Here is a 21,923-nt window from a genome sequence, read left to right as displayed (position 1 = left end):
ACCCTGGGGGGTTTGGTGAGCTCCAAAAGTATAGTAGGGGGAGGACTGCAGTGGAGCCAGTTTGGCCAGGGAAGGCCAGTTTGGCCAGGAAAGGCCAGTTTGGCCCAAGAAGGCCGGACCCAGTGTTGGGTGATGAGCTGCCCACTGGGAAGTCCAAGACTAGAGTGAACACGGACCGACAAGTGGGGTAGCTTGGTGAAGTGTTCAAGAGCCGGCTCTAGTTCCCCCGGGAGATCGACTGGCCGATGCTCTCAGTCCAAGTGTGGGTGGCACTACCTACTTGGATACCTGTCATGGCTCAATGGAACCTCGCTCTAAGCCCATGGCTAGAGCACCTAAAGGCAAAAGGCGGGGAGAGTACCCATGAGGCTTGCGTAAGGCCACGGTGTTCCGAAATGTTGTCCCAAAGTCCCAAACGGTGAAAGGGAAGAGGAGTAGGCCTCTAATGCAGTGACCAAGGATACAGTCACATGGTGAGGAAGTCCCAAAGGATAGTGGGACTTAGTGGTCAGGCCTGCGGGCCTTGATCCAGTGGCAGTGTTGGCGAACACGGCCATAGACTAAAAGGGACTTGGTGGGGACTGGAAAAGAGTTGTCGGGGAAGGCTATTCCCCATGTCTACAGGCATCCTAAGGATGCTAAGGAGTAGATCTGGGATGATCACTCATGGATGGACGGCCTAGTCTTTGAGAGATGGGATTATGATGCAGGTGGCGTTAGACCACCGGTGTGACCAAGGTGAATGGGCATGGCCTAGCGTAATGGGTTAGTATGTCGGTGGTACCTTGGGGTGTCAGTCATGGGATCGGACACATGGAGCACTTGGACCAAGTGCAAAGGTTGAGTGGCATAGATGCCATTCTCAGGGCTGGCAAGCCCCAAGTCCTAATTGGGACTTATTGAGGTTGTGAATGAGACTCCTCCAAGTGGTCGGAAGTGCAGTTAAGTGACTAAAGTAAAATGGAAAAATTAGTCGCTTACATCACCACGCCCTAGTGATTTGGGACTCGAACCCAAGCACTAGAGGGTCGGGACTCGAACCCAACCTCCGTATATGCATCTACGGACGGCATCACCCAGGATGCCTGGCGTGACTCCCCACGCCGGTGCACCAACTTATACTCAAAGCGCGCTATAGATCACAGCTTAGGAACCTAGTTCCTCCCCACTGCCAAGTCCTCTCACTTGACAAGCCTGTGATCATGCATGGACTCCTCCATGCTTGCCCCATGGCCCACCCTTTTTGAAGTTATCACCTTCAACTAGGGTATTTGTTCCCCTGACTTGCCAATCTCGCTTTGGCAAGTCCGCCGACCACTGTAACCTGGTTCCTGCACAAGCGTGAAAGCCCTTGATCATCGACTTTCGTTTAAAGCCTTCTCTTTGAACACTCGGGAACTACTTCCCTAACCTTGATAGCCTTGCCTCATGGCAAACTTCAAGACCACACTTCTGCTGCGCCACTCTGATTTCGCGCGTTCCTTGAACCTTTTACGCTTGGCCTCTCTAGGTACTAAGTTACCTAGAATCCTTTTTGGGAACCTTGAAGGAACTCTGTCCCTTAGCTTGCTAAGGCCCCCCCTTTTTGCAAGTTTTCCAATTACCATATAGTCTAACATGGACAATTCCATATTTTAGACTCTCCATGGCATCACGGTTGCTAGCGGCAACACCCTCGAGCCCCCACTTGATTCTCCACTCCCAGCTGGTATAACCAACCTTGGTTATGCCCTTCGATTCCTATGGTTCGGTTCTATCCCCTTACTTCTTGCTTTTGGCTTCACACCTTTCCTTCGGTCATTCTCCTCCAGACCAGGAGGATAGCTTTGCACTTTCTATCATGCCTTAGCAAGTATTCTTAGGGATGAACCTACCTGATAGCCTAGGGAGTGGTTCCTCAATCCAGGTATGCTCACCCTATAATCCCATATACCGGGATTACGTTGTTGCTTACGGGCCTTTGCATGCCCATTGCTAGCCTTGCCAAAATTCCATTTTTGGCTTTGTCCAATTCGAGTAGACGGTCTTCTCCTGTCCCCGCCACCTTGGACATTTGGATAGCACCTACTATCCATCATTCGCTAGGGACTTAGTCCCTTGGGCCTTATCTACTGCCCTCGCGACATCAAACACCACCTCCTGGTGTTCTAGAGTGTTCGGGTGTCCCAATGACGGCTTCCTTGACAATGAGTATTTCCTTTTATGACATTGACTTACTATATCGCAACACAAGCAACTTATCCCCCGTAAGGGTATATCTAACTTCCCTATGCCATTAAGAAGGCTTGGGTAGCTACCTTCTACCTGTTTAACCACTTATTTTGCACCTCTTGCTTAGTTGCCTCGTAGTTGTCATGTCCTACAACTCATTGCTGGTGCTTCCACACCTCCATCATTATCTGGGTCACCCCACTCCAACTGCATGTTCTGCAGCTTAGGCTATGCCATTCCCATTTCTATTGGGATTCCTTTGGCAAGGGGTTCTCATGAACCCACCAACATAGTCCCCAAAGTATCACACCTTGGCACATTTGGTGTCTCCACACCATCGGCTCCACGAGCCTACCTCTATGACAATGCTCTATTTCGTTAAAGTGGGATTTATTCAGTAAAATGGGACTAGGTACAAATTTTCAAGTATTTGAAAATGACGTGAAATTATATGTTTTTTGTCCAGGGGCTAGACATATCTGGGGCATGGTGACTAGCGCGGTGACTTTATGTCCAGACTGAGTCCATCTGGTTGTATAATAAATCTCATTGTCAAGGTGAACAAGCTGAATCTGAAGCTAAAGAAGAGCGATGGCATGCGCGCACACACTATTTGTTTGTTCATTGAGTGTGTGGTGAGCTTTCCAAGATGAACGTCATTCCTATTAGCCAGACATATAACTTAATGGTGAGAACATTTAGATATTATTCAATGTTATCTTTTTCTAACGAATCTAATTGTGAAGGTGTAGCAAGAGGCATTGCTAGTCTGGAGAAGTCATTTAACTCATTTGACCCTTAGTGTATTTTCATGAAACTAAATAACATTCATATTATTAAGGAATTTCTCTAGTACCTTTTTTTTACGACATAGAGGCTTGCATTTCTTTCAAAGGTGATTTAGTAAAAGGCCTGAGGGCACATGCCATTCTATTTCTCAGACCGGTATTAAGATATACTAGTGCAAAGGGAAAAAGGTATTTGGTGATCAAGTAAATGGCATGAGGGCACACGCCATTATAAGCCTAAGCGCTAGTGGACACCTCCTTTTTGGTACTCTCAACGGTACTATCATCCTTCTCCGGGTCAGTTGTTTTGCTTTGGATTGTTGTCTCTGACGTTACTGGGGCGTTCTCGATAGTTGTTAATGTTGCCGTTTGTTCAGAAAAATGATCACCTGGAGTATAGTACGGGGAGTTTGGAAGACTTATATATTCTACATCTTCACCTATCTCCTTCTCCGTCTCCTTTTCTGCCTCACTTACAGATTTTGTGCTTGCCATGAGAACGCTCTTCACCCTAAAATATGGAGTTCGTTGTGTTATAAAAGGAAACCAACACACTCGCTGCAAGGGAATGATGGTACATAAAGCACGTAAGCCCACAATATGGGTTTATGTGCCATTAATATGGGCCACACGCCATATTATTAGATTTATGCACGTGTGATTGGTAAATGCATATGTCACATCATCTCAGGCCACATGCCATCACGCCTCCTCTGATTCAGATTCGGATTGTTCACCTTGAAATAAAATACATTAGAAACTTAGTAAAGGAATATTAATGAATCTCACCTTGAACCCGGGTTATGAATGCTCTTGCTGCATCTCTTGCATGGTCTGGCAAGGTGATGGTGGCACTCTGCTTCCGCATCCAACCATGCACAACATTATCCACCGATATGCTCATGCTGGGATCCCTTGGATTCAGCACCCATCTCTTTTCTAGGCAATCCTTCGTATATCCGGAACTTGGCTTGAACCACTCCACAGTTACATTGAAGGAGTTAGTTTCCGCGTCCTCCTCTGCATCAGTGATGCAGCGCCCCACCCATATCATTTGTTTTTTATTACTGGGTCTGACAAGCACGACCATTCCTTTGCAGACCTGTACTGGATTGAATGCTGAATCCGGCTTCTTGTTCCTCGGCCCACAATAATGATCCTCAACATCGTTATCTGTCACTGCATTTCCAGAGGACATTGTTCCGCTACTATCTGGTGCTCTGGGTTCTGGCCAAAAGGACTCTTCCAATTCTTCATATACAACCGGCCCATTTTGGATAGCAGATATAATCTTCTCCCAGTATTCGAGCAAAGGCTTGCACCTCTGAAAATAGGATTCTCCACCAAACACCAACCCCCTCTTCCAGAAGGCAATATGCTGTCTAATCCCGGCCACTATACTTTCCTGGTCTTTGAGTCCATCCGGGTGCATCGGCCGTGGGGAACCCTGAGGAATCATAGGTTCCCCAGTTATGGGATCTCTCTTGAAGAGTTCAATGCCGTCCACTGGCAGCCACACTGTGTCCCATTCTCTCATCTTGTACCTCATCACTAGAGCACCGTCACACATGCTGAAATGAAACTGAAGAGGCTTGGAGGGGCCAATCAGCGTTTCGGATCCGTCCCTGATGTAGCCTCTTACAAACCCCTTAAAGTCTGGAACCTCTGTCAGAAGTGCAGCTTCAACAATGCCTTTGATGCAATTTTGGAATTCATCGTAGAGTTGTGGGAGGGTGAGGACATTGGATCGCCGGAGGGACTCTACCAGGTGACTGAACATGGCATCGACGTCTTCATGAGTGTGCCCAACCATGAGAAAGCCAAGTGTAACCGTTTCAAATATGCCTTTGGCAACAAGCATCGCCAAGTACGCGAAGACGTACATGTTTTTGTTCTCACTGCCAGCATTGTCTGTTTGGAGCAGAAGATGGGGTGGAAGGCCACATCGGCCGCAAGAACTTCCTTGAGATTCTGCTTCGTTTGGATGAGGCTGTGCATTCACCGGGCGACCAGCCTCGTCGGAATGGCATGAGGCCTCACGTGATAACCCTACAATCTGACGGCCAACATATTCACTGGGATGGCATGGGGCCCCACGCGATACTGCAAGCCTTTGCTCCTCCTCCAGCTGAACCCTGTATGGGGTTCGATCGACAAGGGCCTTATGCAAGGGTTGGCCGTTCAGCTCAGTCTGCGCACTTTGCAGAGACCTTAAGTGTTTTGCTAGGGACGCAATCATCATGTTTGCACCCCCGCCACCCCATAGAGGTACAAAGAAGTTCCTATAGTTCTGGGCACCATGCCCATGAGCGATTATGCCAAACAGAGACACAAGCAGCTGCATGGATGAAGAGATTGCCTTGGGGGCAGGATTGAGTCGAGGTAAGCACGTCTTTTTCTGGTCCATTTTGTCGTGGATGATGCAGAGGTAAGAGTCAGGTCTCTCCATGGAGAGAATCCTGTTATGATAATATGCAGTCCTGCAGCTTCTCTGCTCGATGTTGTGGTCGAGCCGCCTTCTAACCAACGTCTCTCGCTCTTGAGCGCTGCAAGAATTCTTCGACAAAGCCATTTTGATAGCAGTGCACTTGTCACACTTTGAAAAGCTGGAGTACTTTCCTATACTCACATCCCTGAACCTGTTGCTCCACAATCTACTAAATCTAGATTGGCTCAGCTTCCTGTAGCCATTACTCTGGAGTTCCCGATTCACATCTTCCAATATGGCCCCCTTGGTATACATGGAAGGGAGAACTCGTTGGGTGTCTCGTGTTCCATCTTCCAAGAGGCGGGTTTTATGTGGTTGCTGCTCGCTACATGTCTCGACAAACCTCTTGAAGATTGCCTCTCCATATACAACATGACCCCTGGTTTTGTGCGTACCGTCGTTCCCATGGACTGCCTGTTGAACCCTTTGTTCCTCGAACTCAGTTTTGATTCTGTAGAATGTGGTTCGAGGGACTCCATAAATGATTCTCCATGCCTTCATGCAGACCAAACCCCTCTGGAAGACCATGCCCCCCACGTGATGTTCTGAAGCATCAACAGATGACCGTAATGCCTCATACACAAAATTGCGAGCTCCCTTCCAGGACAATGTCTTGTATCTTGCTCTCTCCTCTTCAATAGCATCCCAATCAGCATGTTGACAGCACCTCCTCTTGCAACAAGCTGTGAGACACAAAATCCCTATGCCCCAAAGTGGAGCCGGAAAGGGTGCCACGTGGTAGTGGCTGAAGCGAGAGCCAAACGAGCGTAACACGTTTGGACCAAAAGCTCCGACTTGAAAAGTCAAGAGCGGGAGTGGAACTCCCAACGAAGGGCTCGAGGAACGAGCACGAAGCGAGCAAAAAGTGAGGCTCCAAAAAGGGACCCAAAAGGACCAACACATGACACGTGGAAGTGTCCGAGATGGACTCGAGTTGGAGTCCGAAGTGGAGTCCGAGATGGACCCGAGTTGGAGTCCGAAGTGGAGTCCGAGATGGACCCGAGTTGGAGTCCGAAGTGGAGTCCGAGATGGACTCGAGTTGGAGTCCGAAGTGGAGTCCGAGATGGACCCGAGTTGGAGTCCGAGATGGAGTCCGAGATGGAGTCCGAGATGGAGTCCGAGATGGAGTCCGAGGTGGACCCGAGATGGACCCGAAATGGAATCCGAGATGGAGTCCGAGATGGACCCGAGATGGAGTCCGAGATGGAGTCCGAGATGGAGTCCGAGGTGGACCCGAGATGGACCCGAAATGGAGTCCGAGATGGAGTCCGAGATGGACCCGAGATGGAGTTCGAGATGGAGTCCGAGATGGACCCGAGATGCAGTCCGAGATGGAGTCCGAGATGGAGTCCGAGATGGACCCGAGATGCAGTCCGAGATGGAGTCCGAGATGGAGTCCGAGATGGAGTCCGAAGTCGAGACCGAGACCGGGACCGAGACCGAGACCAAGACCGAGACCGAGACCGAGATCGGGACCGAGACCGAGACCGAGGCCGAGGCCGAGACCGAGCCCGAGCCCGAGCCCGAGTCCGAGTCCGAGTCCGAGTCCGAGTCCGAGTCCGAGTCCGAGTCCGAGTCCGAGTCCGAGACCGGAGCCTGAGAGGGTGAAAGCCCAAAGCGTTCGTCTCCCAGACCCTGGGGGGTTTGGTGAGCTCCAAAAGTATAGTAGGGGGAGGACTGCAGTGGAGCCAGTTTGGCCAGGAAAGGCCAGTTTGGCCCAGGAAGGCCAGACCCAGTGTTGGGTGATGAGCTGCCCACTGGGAAGTCCAAGACTAGAGTGAACACAGACCGACAAGCGGGCTAGCTTGGTGAAGTGTTCAAGAGCCGGCTCTAGTTCCCCCGGGAGATCGACTGGCCGATGCTCCCAGTCCAAGTGTGGGTGGCACTACCTACTTGGATACCTGGTGTGGCTCAATGGAACCCGCTCTAAGCCCATGGCTAGAGCACCCAAGGGCAGAAGGCGAGGAGAGTACCCAGGTGGCTCGCGTAAGGCCACGGTGTTCCGAAATGTTGTCCCAAAGGCCCAGACTGTGGAAAGGAAGAGGAGCAGTCCTCTGGGGTAGTGACCAAGGACACAGGCGTGTGGTGGGGAAGTCCCAGAGGACCGTGGGACTTAGTGGTCGGGCCTGTGGGTCTCGATCCAGTGGCAGTGTTGGCAAACACGGCCAGGGGCAGAAAGGGACTTAGTGGGGACTGACAAGGGATATTGGGGAAGGCTATTCCCCTTGTCGGTGGGCATCCTAAGGATGCTAAGGAGTGGATCTGAGATGACCACTCCCGGATGGTTTGCCTAGTCTTGGAGAGCCAAGACGGTGATGCAAGTGGTATTGGACTACCAGTGTGGCAAAGGTGATTGGGCATGGCCTTAGCGTAACGGGCTGCTATGTCGGTGGTACCTTTGAGTGTCGGTCATGGGATCGGACACATGGAGCACTTGGACCAAGTGCAAATGTTGAGTGGCATGGATGCCATTCTCGGGGCTAGCAAGTCCCAAGTCCTGGATTGGACTTATGGAGGTTGTGAATGAGACTCCTCCAAGTGGTCAGAGGTGTGGTTAAGTGACTAAAGTAGAATGGAAAATTTAGTCGCTTACACAAGCAACTGTCGAGACCATTCGAACCTCCATCGCCATTTTCTGCCTTTTCGGTTCGTTGCTCAGATCCCTTTTGCTGCGCTTTAGGAAGGTGTACTTTCTTTTCCCATGAAGAGATGTTCTGTCATCAGTTGTAGTGGTGTTTGATTGTGAATCCTTCACATTCTCAAACACTAAGTGCCTCAATTTCCACCGCACAATGCTTCCAATAGTCAGACTGTTTTCTTCTGTGTCAACAACCTCTAAAATCGCAACTCCAATATCATCCCAGCCCAATTCTTGATTAGCAACCGCATCTCTTGGATCGACAACTGTGGCTAAGCCCTCAGCTACCACCTCCCCCTCGGGGTTGTTTAGAAACACCTTTGCCTGAATCCATGCACGGTTCTTAAGATCCACGGAGGGAACATGCGTCGCACTTGCGTTGTCCCCAACATCTGCTTTCTTCTGAAGATTTTTCAAGGCAACAACAACATTTACCCCGATGACCATCTCTCCTCGTTCAATAGCGACCACATTCCCATCGAAGACAGTCTCTACTGATATAGCAGCATTGCCTTCCCCAAGCCTTTGACAGTGTATAACAAAGTTCCGATCCATAGACACAAGGGTCCCTTTTGCAACTCTCTTCCCACCATTCAAAATGTAAACCTTTCCCCCAACCCTGAAGGCCATTCTGAAAGTGCAGAAAAGAAGTTAAGACCATACAAAAAATGATTGGAGAATGGCCTAAATCATAACATACCAAACAACCTCAATAGCATGAGGCCACATGCCATTATTCAAACATGCTATTGACACCCACGTGAAATTTCGCATTCACAAAATTGGCATGAGGCCTCATGCCATCTTGATATACACACAGCTGCAGGCAAGTAAAAACATACATGACAATACGCTAGCCATGAAATTGCAAGGGCCCAAGATGGCATGTGGCCTCATGCCATTTCTAAATGTGGTCCTAAGCCATTCCATGGTGAACATACCAGGAAGCACAAGTGCCGAATATCAAGAGGAAGCGGTAGCCACACCAAAGACAGTGCCGCTCGCAACACCGCAACTACTCGTAGCGCCGCTCGCAACACCGCAACTGCTCGTAGCGCCACTCGCACAAACTGCCACTCGCATAAACTGCCGCTCGCAATGGCGCTCGCAATGCCGCAACCGCTCGTAGACGCATAAACCACAGCCCACAACGCCGCTTACACAAGCAGCGCTCACTGCGCTCAGCGGAACCAAGAACACGGCGCACAAAAATGATAGACCTAGGAATGAGTTCGAGAATTCAAAAATAACACACGCTTGAACGTCACATCAAATCCTCTGACAAACCAGATCTTATGATTCCTCTGACAAATTTCAAACTGAGTAGCTTCTAGACTTTGCTGTCGGAGGTTGAACTTTGTCACATCATGTCCTTGCCTCGATCCAGCTGTGCCATGTCAGTGATTCGAACTTTGCCATGCCATGTCAGCGATCCGCGCCAAGATTATTCGCCGTGTAAAGGAATAATTATGCTGTGTGTGTACGTCCATTTATGGCAATATAAGGCCACACGCCATTCAAAGAATAATGCTCGATATAAGGCCACACGCCATTCAAAGAATAATGCTAGTCGAGCATTTTTTGGTGCATTTTTGGGTTCAAAATTGCATGAGCCCACACGCTATAAAGTTTACCTGTACCAAAAATAGAAACAGCTTTATTTACTTGGGAATTTAAGTGGTTGAGGCATTTTTAAACTTACAAACACATGCCCTACTTACATTCCTTTGGTTGCTTAAAATTCAAAAATATTATAAACCTTTCTTTTTGCATTTTCAATGTTTTCAATTATGGTTTTTGATTTTCGCAGGACCAGCCTAGTAATCTATTTGCATCCCATCATGTTTATAGCTAGCTTTCGTTTGTCCCCTTCGCTAGCCTGAGATACATCTGCTCGGCATCTGCCTCTTACACCATTTGCCCAGAAAGGGCATCTTTCTTCACGCAACATTTGCCACATGTTTAGGGTTTAGGGTTTAGCAATTCAGTAGCTTGATAAACATGCAAATACAGAACTTGATGCAAAATCCTTTGATATGTCACAATGCCCCTAGGACCATAAACACATTTCAATAGAGAGGGTCCTTTCATTTCATAACTCCTTACGTAGATCTTGGTGAAACCAGAGTTAGTGAAGTTAGTTTCTTGTGATCCTGCATCTGATTGTGATGTCCCTTTGCAGTTTCGATGGAAAGGTCAATGCACACCAAACTGTAAAATCTTGGAGCAAAATAACAGTCGGATCTATGGCAAATGCCCCTGAAACATTGTAAGGCTCGTGTGGTCTCCTGTGGTGTCCGATCGAGATGCTTCTTTGCAGGGTCATCAAGAAAGACATTGTATACCATTCTGTAAAATTTAGTTGCGATCTAACGGTTGGATCTTCAGAAAACTCAAAAAAATCTCGCACGTGTCAGAATATCCTAGGAATATACTCCTATGTGCCCCTGAAAATGGCATGCGGCCCCACGCCATTCAAGAGATAACGCCAGATGACGCCGAGAATTTTTTGGTGCATTTTTTGGGTTCAAAATTGCATGAGCCCACACGCTATAAAGTTTATCTTTGCCAAATAGAGAAAAGTTTATTTGTGTCATGTGAGGTAGTTACAGTCCTTTGTGCTCGGCATCTGCCTCTTGCAGCATTTGCACTGAAAGGGAATTTTTCTCCATTCAGCATTTGGCCCTGAAAATGGCATGCGCCCACACGCCATTCAAGGAATAACGCCACAGGACGCCTGGATTTTTGGGTTTAAAATGTTTAGGGTTTTTTGGGTTTTTTCAAAATATTTTGGGTCCAACGTTTTTTGGGTTTCTTTGGTTCAAAATTGCATGAGCCCACACGCTATAATATTGATTTGAGAGAAAAATAGAAACAGATAGAATTTCTTTATTTAGCTGAACATCTGCCATTTTTGGAAATACAAGATGCTTTGGAATATCCAATCATGCATGGTATAAATATAGCGAGGGTATTAAATGATATCCCAATCATGATCTTTCTTTTGGATTTCGCGTGCATGCAGTCCGAGGAATGATGACGTTGCGGATTTCTTTTGGATTTTGCATGCTTGCATGCGCGCGGCAATCCAGAAATTAATGGTGGCGCCCAAGTCCGAGGAATGATGACGTGGCGGGATTACCAACCGTTGTGACATTTCGCGCGTGTGAGGTTAGGTTTTGCATTTTGCTTTGTACTCGCGCTCGCACACTCACGCTCCCGCTTGGATCGCACTCCCACTCGCGATCACGCTCACTTCTCTACAGGTTTCTCGTGTGCATTGGCGTCCACTCGTGCTTGCATGACACTCGCGCTCGCATCACGCTCGTGTGCATCGGCGTCCACTTCAAGACACACCCAGTTTGTAACTTCGCCGCCAACTCCGCCGCCCACTCCGCCACCCACACGCAGCCCACTTGGCGTCCCGGGAGATTTCAGCACCACTCTCCAACTGTAAGTGGCAGAGTAGCCTTGCTGCTACGATCTGCTGCACACACAGTGCACATTCGCCAGCGAGTCCGGCCTCGATTGTCACGGCCTCCATTCGGCTTCAAATGGTAAGTCTTTTAGACCAAGTAGAAAATGGCATGAGGCCACATGCCATTCAGTAGCAACATTGGCATGCACCGATTGGGCTCTCGAGTGCAGTCCGGTTACAGATGGCGTGTAGCCTCACGCCATCTTAGGATGCAGCCTCAAGACATCTGATGCAGTGGTGAATGGCGTGTGGCCTCACGTTATTTCCAGCTGCTAGCTTTTCATCTGTCAGCTCTAATTGTTGTGCATTTCTGAACAGGCGAGGAATTGCGTTCTTCTTCCAGCCACTGTCAATGTGGATGCAGAGAAGGGGGAGGAGCTCACCAGTTGGACTTTCGGGATGGAAGGCGAAGATCTAATGCTGTACAACACAGATGGTGGGAGAAAAGAATGCATGGGGATCCTCATCCAAGTGACAGACACTCCATGCAGTTCCATGCAAGAATATGGACTGGCACTTGTGGTAGAGACAGCGTCCGCCTTCAAGATCCACCTTGCACATCCTAGTGGCTTCCCAGAGGGGGGCAGCGGCTATGAGGAATTCCTAGAGGGAGCTAGGGAGAGGTTGTCCAGGAGGCCCACAATTTCAAAGACACTGCGGGTCTATGAAGATCACATGGAATCCACGGACCTCACCTACGGCGATGTTCAAAAACTATATTCCAATATTGAGCCATTGAGAGTGCCTCCAGTTTGCGAAGCGAAGGGGAAGGGGGTCGATCTGGAAACTACCCCGAAGCAGAAAAGGGTGGTCAAGCTCAAGCCGACGTCCAACTCTGCTGCTCCAAAAAAGAAGCTACTCGGTGATGCCATTGCCTCGGGTTCGAACACTACACCCACCAAAAAAAAGAGCCGCAAAGAGCAGAAAGAGCAAGAAGAGGCAGCAAAAATCGTCGCAGATAATAGTACTTGTTACTATTCCAACAAAGTATATACAATCGACGTGAGCCGTATCGAGATCCAAAGCAAATACAACCACAGGCTAGTATCTGATGAGTGGGTGGAGAAACTGAAGCAGAAGATGCTGGCAAGTCCAGTAACACCCGACATCGCAGACGTGATCCCCTACTACCGAACAATGAAGAGCGAGACGAGGTTTCCAGACTTGATCAATAGGAAGGTGTTGGACGATCAGAACATCCGGTTCTATGCCGTCTCCGGGCAGCATTCTAGCTTGGCGATGCAACAGATAGTTGTGGATATTATGGTGGGCGAGGAGGTGAAGAAAGTCTTCAAGACAAGAGTTGTCCGCCTGATAAAAGGCAACTCGCCCCTCCGATCTATCATATACATCTCCCACGCGCAGAATGTCAAGCAAGAAACGTGCTACAAATCGGGTCTGCACGAGACATTGGCACGAACACGGAAGCTCTGGGTTCAACTGAAGAAGCCACAAAAACCAGGACAAGGACGTGCACTAGCAACTAGCGCCTGGCAGGTAAGCCTCATTGCATGTGGCATAGCATGTGGCCTCACGCCATTTCCATTGCAGGAATTCTCGAGTCTTCTCTCGAAAACACTGGGGGTCAATGACACACTCAACATCCATAACATTCTACTCGCGACAAAAGTTGTTTTTGACAAATGGGTAGATGTGCTGAGGAGGTACCATGACGGGGAGTTGCTAAACTCAATGGGTGTGGAGGACGGCCGGAAGCCCAATGATTTGAAGCTCAACGCCTTGCGTTTCTCGCGGTCTCTAGATGACGACAACCTTCTGACAGTGGCTAATGCTCTTCTACGTGGTGAGGTAGTCTTCAACAAGACCAAAATGACTCCCGGCCATATTGTGACATACGAGGACTTGTGCACGACTCTGAGAGCTTGTGCGCTATTGAAGGATTGGATCTTCGAGCAAGTGGCCGTGGCGAGGGTGAGCATCGACACCACACAAGAGATGATGGAAGAGCTGGACTTGTCAAATGAAGACATCGACGAGTACGTGAAGGGGGCCCCCAAGTTCATCGATCTGCTGCGGGATGCCACGAAAAGTAAAGCTGAGAAGTTGGATCAGTATCCAAATTTCATTAAGAGGGATGTCGACCGCCGGCTTCAGAAACAGCTCGACCCCGCAGCAGAGGCCTATCGAGAACCTTACCGGGTATACGTGAATTCGGATGAGGATCAAAGGTGGAGGAGCATCGTTTCCCACGGAGATGAGCAGGTCAAGAACATCTTTTGTGTGATGGACTTCACAAACGAGGAGATCACTCATGCAGACGAAGTCAGCTCCATCATTGACTTAATGGTGGGACTTGCGGAGGTGGAATCTTCAGTCCACTATATGATCTACGACTCCGAATCCTATCACAAGTTCTGGAAGGCCTTGAACGAGGTGAAGTCTCGGTTGAAAGGCAAGGAGATACGGGAGATCCATGGGATAATGGCTAAGAAGAAGATACCGACAAATGTCCGCATCTTCACAGTCGCCCTTGTTATTGGTCCTACAGCAGAATGGGACTGGAGTGACTTCCCAGCTTCGTTCAACAAAGCCGATCGAATTGATCTGAGGGAGGTCAATTTACCCGTGCCTGAGGAACTGAAGATGGCTATGGAGCTTTCGAATCCAAAGAAAGCTCCAGGTGCAGCATAGGAAATGCTCAGCTGGGTCTTCAACGCAATAGCGGGTGACTCCAAGGGCAAATGCGTTGTCGAGTACAACTGCGGCGGACTATTCTTTCGAGCCGCACTACTCAAGGGTGTCCCGTGTGTTGCGGTGACAAACTCCATTGAAGAGGTGACTTCAATGGAGCATATAATTACAATTGCCAAAGAAAAACAGTATCTTCTCTACGAACCTGGTGAGTACGCACTTTAAGTTTAAATGTTATCTCACAAGCTCTGTATGCAGGAGCGTGGCCACCCCCAGATGCTGAAACGGCGTTAACAGCTACTGATGTTAGGCCGAGGTCACAACCTGCACAAGGTAAGGTCACGTGAGGCCTCACGCCATTTTGATTATAGATCGTTGTGAATATTCAGACACGAGGACTGAAAAGCGCATTGGTGGCGCGTCGAAGAAGGACAAACAGACAAGCAATAGGAAAAAAGGAGGTACAAATTATATTTGCAATGGCGTGTGGTCTCATGCCATTCCTTGCAGGAGACACTTCTTCAAAGGCAAAACAGGCAAGCACCAGCCAAGCTCAAACTGACAGTGGTCATAAAAAGCGAAAGCACGTTGGACAGTCGTCGGGATCAGAGGCGTTTGATTCGAAAAGGAAGAAGGGCAACGAAAAGATGATAGGTAATGCCTCGTGGTTATGGCGTGTGTGCTCATGCCATTCATTGCAGATCAAGGGCTGAGTGAAAGGAGCCAGTCACCACCTTCTGACTCAGATTCCTATGGCGGACTCCCCTTCCCCAATCTCAATGGAGAGGTACAATGGATGAGGGATGCTTTTCAAGTCAGGGCCACGTTTTTCTCATCTCGTCGTCTTCGAAGGGTGCAAGAACGTGCAGAAACCATGTTAAGACAGTCGGGTGAGGATACGGTCCTAGGTCACGCACTAAAACAGGCTATGGATGTCTTGTATTTTGAGATGGAGACTCGGCCAGATGATTTTCCCAAGATGGTCTTGGAAAAACAAGCCATCCAGCCTGAGCAGCCTATGGAAGAAATGCAAGAGGGGGATGAGGAGCCAGAGAAAGATAATGAGCAGGAAGAGCAGAAGGACGAAGAGGAGGACAAAGAAGAGGAGGACGAAGAAGAGGAGGATGAAGAAGAGGAGGACGAAGAGGACTTGGATGGTCCTCACAATGGTGACGATCACAATAACGACGATGACGATGATGACGACGATGGCCAGCCTGAGGTGGCCAAAGAGCAGCGGAGGAAGGTCATACAAGACAAACCATCAGGTAAATAATAGTACATCCATTCCTAACCTTTTACCATTTCTAACATTGTCTATGTAGGTCGCAGAAGCAATGGTAAGTAGAGATTATTCAGTTGAATTAAGATACAAACTCTAGCCTTTAGTGTCGAGGAAGGATAGTGCCAAGCAAGGGTCGAAACGTATGTCCAATCCTTCAGAATCAGCAGTGCGCCCAAGTGATATCGGTCCTAGTTCCTCAATAGCAGTTGATGGTAAATACAGTATAGTCGATTCAATGTGCTAATGAGTTTGTTTTTAGTAGCACGGGATGATACCATCTCAATCGAAGGGAGATATTTGGACATGCATATGGATCCGCCAGTGGACTCTACTTGCCTGCAAGAGTCATCAGAGCTGGTGGAGGCTACTATCCATATCAACGCCAAGCAAGCTGACCACGCTCCACTTGATGCTGCCCATACCACTGAGTCAATCTTGTCCACGTATCCAACTGACGGTGACTAGGCGCCATTGGACCCGCATGAGGCCGCCCCAGCCGCCGAGCCAGTCGTATCCTCATTTCCAACGTGTGCCCAATCGTCTGACTACGCGCCGTTGGAACCTCCCTACACCGCCCCTGCTGCCTGTTCGGTCATGTCCACTTTGCCAACGGAGGCACCAGCTGAAATGGCGTGTGATCACACGCCATCGGAACCACCCCATGCCACTGTTGAGCCAGTTGTACCAGAGTCTACAGCTGAAATGGCATGTGCCCACACGCCATCGGATGCGATTGACCCCACATTGCAGAGGAGAGTATTTCCGCCCTTCACGTTTCCTCGACCAAAACCTTCTGAACGACCATCGGGAGCACCATTCGCTAATATTGTAGATGGTAAAATTGACTTGTACCATTTTTCATGCTGACGCATTTCATTTCAGAGTCACGGCGAAAGTACTATATCGTTTTTGATCTGAACGGTGTCCTTTTCTCCCATGAGCGTGGCTCGTCCTCGAATGTCACTGCACCCTCCAAAGCCTGCGGTCGCAAGTTGGTCAAAAGAGACAGATTCACATTAATCACACGGGAGAAACTGCGGGATCTAATAATGACCATGCGACACTTAAAACAGAGGGCCGGGTTCAATTTGCAATTGGGAGTTTGGACATCCATGATGCGCCACAATGCATTAACGTTGCTACAGATGATGCACGATCAAGAACAAGCCAAAGGGCATGCCACGTGTCAATGTGAAAAACTCACCAAAGCACATGCCACGTGTCAATGTGGCACACATTGAAAACCATAAAACTCTGAGCACAAACCAAAGTGCATGCCATGTGTCAATGTGGCACACATTGAAAACCATAAAACTCTATGAGATCAAACCAAAGGCCATGCCACGTGTCAAAATAAAACTCGGATATATCCAGGGCCCGACATGTCCGGGGCCCGATATGTCCGGGGCCCGACATGTCCGGGGCCGGACATATCGGGTGCCCGACATGTCCGGGCCGGAAAACCATAAAACTCTATGAGAACAAACCAAAGGGCATGCCACGTGTCAATGTGGCACACATTGAAAACCATAAAACTCTATGAGATCAAACCAAAGACCATGCCACGTGTCAAAATAAAACTCAGATATATCCAGGGCTAGACACATCCAGGGCCGGACATGTCGGGGGCCCGACATATCGGGTGCCCGACATGTCCGGGGCCAGACATGTCCGGGCCCAGATATATCCGGGGCCTGACATGTCCGGGTGCCCGACATGTCCGGGGCCGGACATTTCCGGGCCCGGATATATCCGGGGCCCGACATGTCCAGGGCTGGACATATTGGGGCCCGGATATATCCGGGGCCCGACATGTCCGGGGCCCGACATATCGGGTGCCCGACATGTCCGGGGCCAGACATGTCCGGGCCCGGATATATCCAGGGCCCGACATGTCCGGGGCCCGATATCTCTGGATGCCCGACATGTCCGGGGCCCGACATATCGGGTGCCCGACATGTCCGGGGCCCGATATATCCGGGGCCCGACATGTCCGGGGCCCGACATGTCCGGGGCCCGATATGTCCGGGGCCCGACATGTCCGGGGCCGGACATATCGGGTGCCCGACATGTCCGGGCCGGAAAACCATAAAACTCTATGAGAACAAACCAAAGGGCATGCCACGTGTCAATGTGGCACACATTGAAAACCATAAAACTCTATGAGATCAAACCAAAGACCATGCCACGTGTCAAAATAAAACTCAGATATATCCAGGGCTAGACACATCCAGGGCCGGACATGTCGGGGGCCCGACATATCGGGTGCCCGACATGTCCGGGGCCAGACATGTCCGGGCCCAGATATATCCGGGGCCTGACATGTCCGGGTGCCCGACATGTCCGGGGCCGGACATTTCCGGGCCCGGATATATCCGGGGCCCGACATGTCCAGGGCCGGACATATTGGGGCCCGGATATATCCGGGGCCCGACATGTCCGGGGCCCGACATATCGGGTGCCCGACATGTCCGGGGCCAGACATGTCCGGGCCCGGATATATCCAGGGCCCGACATGTCCGGGGCCCGATATCTCTGGATGCCCGACATGTCCGGGGCCCGACATATCGGGTGCCCGACATGTCCGGGGCCCGGATATATCTGGGGCCCGACATGTCTGGGGACCCACATATCTGGGCCCGGACATGTCCGGGGCCTAAGGTATGCCACGTGGCATACAAGTGCAGAAGAGGTATTTTCCAATGTTATGTCACGTGGCATGCAACCTCCAAGATGCACCTTTCCAAGGGTTTGCCACGTGGCATCCATAGGTACCACCTCTCCAAGGGTTTGTCACGTGGCATGCAACCTCGAAGATGCCATCTTTCCAAGGGTTTGCCATGTGGCTGTAAGCGACTAATTTTTCCATTCTACTTTAGTCACTTAACCACACCTCCGACCACTTGGAGGAGTCTCATTCACAACCTCCATAAGTCCAACTCAGGACTTGGGGCTTGTTAGCCCCGAGAATGGCATCCATGCCACTCAACCTTAGCACTTGGTCCAAGTGCTCCACGTGTCCGATCCCATGATCGACACCCCAAGGTACCACTGACGTATAGGCCCGTTACGCTAAGGCCATGCCCAATTACCTCGGTCACACTAGTGGTCCAACACCACCTGCATTCCAATCCCGTCTCTCAAAGACTGGGTCATCCGTCCATGAGGGATCATCCCAGATCCACTCCTTAACATCCTTAGGATGCCTACAGACATGGGGAATAGCCTTCCCCAATATCTCTGTTCCGGTCCCCACCAAGTCCCTTTCTGTCCTTGGCTGTGTTCGCCAACACTACCATTGGATCAAGGCCCACCGGCCCGACCACTAAGTCCCACTATCCTCGAGGACTTCCTCACTGTGTGACTGTGTCCTTGGTCACCCCACCAGAGGGCTACCCCTCTTCCTTTCCACAGTCTGGGACTTTGGGACACCATTTCGGAACACCGTGGCCTTACGCAAGCCTCATGGGTACTCTCCCCGCCTTTCGTCTTTAGGTGCTCTAGCCATGGGCTTAGAGCAAGGTTCCGTTGAGCCACACCAGGTATCCAAGTAGGTAGTGCCACCCACACTTGGACTGGGAGCATCGGCCAGTCGATCTCCCGGGGGAACTAGAGCCGGCTCTTGAACACTTCACCAAGCTACCCCGCTTGTCGGTCCGTGTTCACTCTAGTCTTGGACTTCCCAGTGGGCAGCTCATCACCCAACACTGGGTCCGGCCTTCCTGGGCCAAACTGGCCTTTCCTGGCCAAACTGGCTCCACTGCAATCCTCCCCCTACTATACTTTTGGAGCTCACCAAACCCCCCAGGGTCTGGGAGACGAACGCTTTGGGCTTTCACCCTCTCAGGCTCCGGACTCGGACTCGGACTCGGACTTGGACTCAGATTCGGACTCGGACTCGGGCTCGGGCTCGGTCTCGGCCTCGGGCCTCGGTCTCGGTCTTGGTCCCAATCTCGGTCTCGGTCTCGGTCTCGGTTTCGGTCCCGGTCTCGGGTCTCGACTTCGGACTCCATCTCGGACTCCATCTCGGACTCCATCTCGGGTCCATCTCGGACTCCATCTCGGACTCCATCTCGGGTCCATCTTGGACTCCATCTCGGACTCCATTTCGGGTCCATCTTGGGTCCACCTCGGACTCCATCTCGGACTCCATCTCGGACTCCATCTCGGACTCCATCTCGGGTCCGTCTCGGGTCCATCTCGGACTCCATCTCGGACTCCATCTCGGGTCCATCTCGGACTCCATCTCGGACTCCATTTCGGGTCCATCTTGGGTCCACCTCGGACTCCATCTCGGACTCCATCTCGGACTCCATCTCGGGTCCATCTCGGGTCCATCTCGGACTCCATCTCGGACTCCATCTCGGGTCCATCTCGGACTCCATCTCGGACTCCATTTCGGGTCCATCTTGGGTCCACCTCGGACTCCATCTCGGACTCCATCTCGGACTCCACTTCGGACTCCAACTCGGGTCCATCTCGGGTCCACCTCGGACTCCACTTCGGACTCCATCTCGGACTCCATCTCGGGTCCATCTCGGACTCCACTTCGGACTCCAACTCGGGTCCATCTCGGACTCCACTTCGGACTCCAACTCGGGTCCATCTCGGACTCCACTTCGGACTCCAACTCGAGTCCATGTCGGACACTCCCACGTGTCATGTGTTGGTCCTTTTGGGTCCCTTTTTGGAGCCTCGCCTTTTGCTCGCTTCGTGCTCGTTCCACTCCCGCTCTTGACTTTTCAAGTTGGAGCTTTTGGTCCAAACGTGTTACGCTCGTTTGGCTCTCGCTTCGGCCACTACCATGTGGCGCCCTTCCGGCTCCACTTTGGGGCCTAGGGATTTTGTGTCTCACAGTGGCATCCATAGGTACCACCTCTCCAAGGGTTTACCACGTGGCATGCAACCTCCAAGATGCCACCTCTCCAAGGGTTTGGCACGTGGCATGCTATAAGTACATAAAAGTATGCCACGTGGCATGCCACCTCATCCAAACCATCCGTCTGAATGCCACCTTCTAAAAGGTATAGCTCATGGCATATAAATTGCTCAAAATGTATGCCACGTGGCAAACCCTACCCTACCCTAAACCCTAAACCCTACGCTTGCACATGGCATAGTGTTGCGTTCCATACATTGAGCCAGTGTGCCATCGTTAGAGCACGTGGAATAACACGTGGCGATATAAGTTACTACGAAAAAAAACAACTCAAAAACATCCAACTTTAGCCGAAATATGAGTTGGCAACACTACATTTACTACCATGACACCAAGCTCGAAATATGTCACGTGACTCTTACGTTGAAAAACCACTAAAAACGGCACATGTTACATGGCATGAACAGTGTGCCACGTGTCATCCGCTCCTAGGAGTCGTCTCGTGACACTCGGAAAAAAAAAGTAAGAAAAAATGACCACTTTTTCATTGTTGATGTTGCAGAAGTCGCAGCACTTCCAGATTCTAAGCCCGAACACTAATACATGCTATGGGGTGAAAGCCCAAAGCGTGTGTCTCCCAGGGGGGGGGGGCTGTGGGGGGTTCCAAAAGTATAGTAGGGATAGTGTGGGTGTTGGAGGTCGGGTAGCCGAGGTGGAGTCCGAGTTGAACTCGGAGTCCGAGTCCGGGTCCGAATCCGGGCGAGCGAGTGCTCTTCACGTGGTATACTGCGTGCGGGGCGAGCTCAAAGTGGGCTTTGGCTTTTGGCTTTGGCTCGTGGCTCTGCTTTTGCTACCTGCAACATCACACTCCCTGCTCGCCACCACAATGCGCATTGGGACGGGTCCTGGTGAAAGCCGGGAGACTCGGATCTTTGCGTGCGGTGGTGGTGGGCTGGCTGGCAGTTAATCCTCCTGATGTGGGGTGGTGTGTGCCTTTGGTAGAGGGCTGCACACCTATTGCTGTGGTGCAACACATGTGCTTGTGACGGGTCCTGGCCAATGCTCCGGCAGAACCGGGAGACTCGGACGACCAACATGTGTGGTGCGCCACAGCTCGGGCTAGCCTCTCGCTTTTGTGTGTGTTTTGGGGCAGTGGGGTGTTCGCACCCCCTCCCAAGCACACACCCCTTGCTGTGCTGTAACCGTTGAGTCCGGATCCGGGCGGGCAAAATTCCCTCGTGTTTGAACGTGGGTGAGCTCAGTCGCATGGGGGCTTAGCTGGTGCTTCACAGCCGGGGAAGTGATGCTCTAGACATCTACCCTTTTGTGAAAAATGCATGTGATGGGGGAGCAAGAAGTCATATGCTCTGTGCTATTGAGCGACCTTTTGGAATCTCGGGCAGGGGATGTATTTCTACCTGGCGAAAGGATCGGTCGCTCCATAGCACAAGAGCATGTAACTTCTTGCTCCCTCCCGTCACATGCATTTTTAACAAAGGTTTGC

This window comes from Selaginella moellendorffii, unplaced genomic scaffold (assembly GCF_000143415.4).
Source record: "Selaginella moellendorffii unplaced genomic scaffold, v1.0 SELMOscaffold_94, whole genome shotgun sequence".
Classification (NCBI taxonomy): domain Eukaryota; kingdom Viridiplantae; phylum Streptophyta; class Lycopodiopsida; order Selaginellales; family Selaginellaceae; genus Selaginella; species Selaginella moellendorffii.
Note: the sequence above shows the minus strand (reverse complement) of the source record.